Below are 3,000 nucleotides of genomic sequence, written 5' to 3'. Positions count from 1 at the left end.
CACTGAAATTGTCGGTAACAAGTGATTGTGTTGTGAGATGATTCGTAGCAAGCAACAAGTAACAAAAGTAGCAACGGTGCAGCAAAGTGGCCCAATCCCTTTTGTAGCAAGGGACAAGCCTGGACAAAGTCTTATAGGAGGAAAAACGCTCCCGAGGACACACGGGAATTTCTGTCATGCTAGTTTTCATCATGTTCATATGATTCGCGTTCGTTACTTTGATAATTTGATATGCGGGTGGACCGGCGCTTGGGTACTTCCCTTACTTGGACAAGCATCCCACTTATGATTAACCCCTCTCGCAAGCATCCGCAACTACGAAAGAAGAATTAACACAAAGTCTAACCATAGCATTAAACTAGCGGATCCAAATCAGCCCCTTACGAAGCAATGCATAAACTAGGGTTTAAGCTTCTGTCACTCTAGCAACCCATCATCTACTTACTACTTCCCAATTCCTTCCTCTAGGCCCAAATAATTGTGAAGTGTTATGTAGTCGACGTTCACATAACACCACTAGAGGAAAAACAACATACAACATATCAAATTACCAAATGAATACCAAATTCACATGACTACTATTAGCATGACTTATCCCATGTCCTCAGTAACAAAAGTAACTACTCACAAAGCATAATCATATTCATGACCAGAGAGGTAATGAGTAGCATCAAGGATCTGAACATAAACTCTTCCACCAAGTAATCCAACTAGCATCAACTACAAAGAGTAATCAACACTACTAGCAACCTTACAAGTACCAATCGGAGTCGCGAGACGGAGATTGGTTAAAAGTGATGAACTAGGGTTTGGAGATGAGATGCTGCTGATGAAGATGTTGATGGTGACGAGTCCCCTCCGACGAGAGGAGTGTTGGTGATGACGATGGCGACGATTTCCCCCTCCGAGAGGGAAGTTTCCCCGGCAGGATCGTCCTGTCGGAGCTCTAGATTGGTTCTGCCAAACCACGAAAAAGCTCCTCCCTGATTTTTTTTCGAGACGAAACCCTTCATATAGCAGAAGAGGGGGGCCAGTGGGCCAGCAGGCTGCCCACAAGCCCTCATGGTGCGGCCTGGTGGGTGGCCGCGCCGTGCAGGCTTGTGGCCATCCCGTGGCGCCCCTCTAGCGCTTCTTCGGCCCATTATTTTTCAAAAATCCGGAAAAAAATGCTCGTTGATTTTCACGGCGTTTGGAGTTGCGCGGAATAGGTATCTCAACTTTGCTCCACTTTCAGGCGAGAATTCCAGCTGCCGACATTCTCCCTCTTCATGTAAACCTTGCAAAATAAGAGAGAAAAGGCATAAGAATTGTACCGTGAAGTGAAATAACAGTCCAAGAAGCGATAAATATCAACAAGAAAACATGATGCAAAATGGACGTATCAACTCCCCAAGCTTAGACCTTGATACGTCTCCATCGTATCTACTTTTCCAAACTCTTTTGCCCTTGTTTTGGACTCTAATTTGCATGACTTGAATGGAACTAACCTGGACTGACGTTGTTTTCAGCATAATTTCCTTGGTGTTGTTTTTGTGCAGAAATGAAAGTTCTCAGAAAGAGCTAGCGAGATACCACCTATTCATATTGCTTCATGCTTGTTTTGATTGAAGTGTTGGTATTTGAAACTCATTATTATTTGCTCGTTAGCTGATTATGCCATTGATATTAGTTTACCCTGAGACCTTTGTGTCGCTTGCTTATGTGGTTAACTTGTGATCTTGTTGAAATTCTGGTTATGAGTTAGACATAGTTGCAATAACAAGATCAAACAGAGTTTGTCAAAGTTTTTCTTTCTCTCTCAGTTTGTCAACTGAGTTGCTTGAGGACAGGCAAGGTTTTAAGCTTGGGGGAGTTGATACGTCTCCATCGTATCTACTTTTCCAAACTCTTTTGCCCGTGTTTTGGACTCTAATTTGCATGATTTGAATGGAACTAACCTGGACTGACGCTGTTTTCAGCAAAATTGCCTTGGTGTTGTTTTTGTGCAGAAATGAAAGTTCTCAGGACGTCCTGAAAATTTACGGAGAATATTTCTGGAAAATATGAAAAATACCTGCGCAAAGATCCACCGGAGGGGATGGGCGAGTGGGCCACAAGCCCTGTAGCCGCCACCCCCCTGGTGGCGGCTAGAAAGCTTGTGGGACCCACGTGACTCTGCCGCCCCAAATCTCAGGTCTATAAATTCACTTTCGTCCCAGAAAAAATCAGGAGAGAAGATTTCGTCGCGTTTGCGATACGGAGGTGCCGCCACATCATGTTCTTCATCTGGAGGGCAGATCTGGAGTCCGTTTTGGGCTCCGGAGAGGGGAAATCGTCGCCATCATCATCAATAACCTTCTTCCCTCTCCAATTCCATGAAGCTCTTCGTCGTTCATGAGTAATCTATTCGTAGGCTCACTGGGCGGTGATGAATAGGATGAGATCTATCATGTAATCGAGTTAGTTTTGATGGGGATAGATCCCTAGTATCCACTATGTTCTGAGATTGATGTTGCTACTACTTTGCCATGCTTAATGCTTGTCACTAGGGCCCGAGTGCCATGATTTCAGATCTGAAATTATTATGTTGTCACCAATATATGTGTGTTTTAGATCTGATCTTGCAAGTTGTTGTTACCTACTATGTGTTATGACCCGGCAACCCCGGAGTGACAATAACCAGAACCACTCCCGGTGATGACCATAGTTTGAGGAGTTCATGTGTTCACCAAGTGCTAATGCGTTGGTCCGGTTCTTTATTGAAAGGAGAACCTTAATATCCCGTAGTTTCCTTGTGGACCCCGCTGCCACGGGAGGGATGGACAATAGATGTCATGCAAGTTCTTTTCCCTAAGCACGTATGACGACACACGGAATGCATGCCTACATCACATTGACGAACGGGAGCTAGCCACATATCTCTCCGTGTTATAACTGTTGCATGATGAATATCATCCAAACAAATCACCGACCCATTGCCTACGAGTTTGTCCCACTGTTGTTGTTACTTGTTTTGCTCTG

The sequence above is a fragment of the Hordeum vulgare genome, chromosome 2H (assembly GCF_904849725.1).
Source record: "Hordeum vulgare subsp. vulgare chromosome 2H, MorexV3_pseudomolecules_assembly, whole genome shotgun sequence".
Taxonomy (NCBI): domain Eukaryota; kingdom Viridiplantae; phylum Streptophyta; class Magnoliopsida; order Poales; family Poaceae; genus Hordeum; species Hordeum vulgare.
This window is presented reverse-complemented; position numbering follows the sequence as displayed.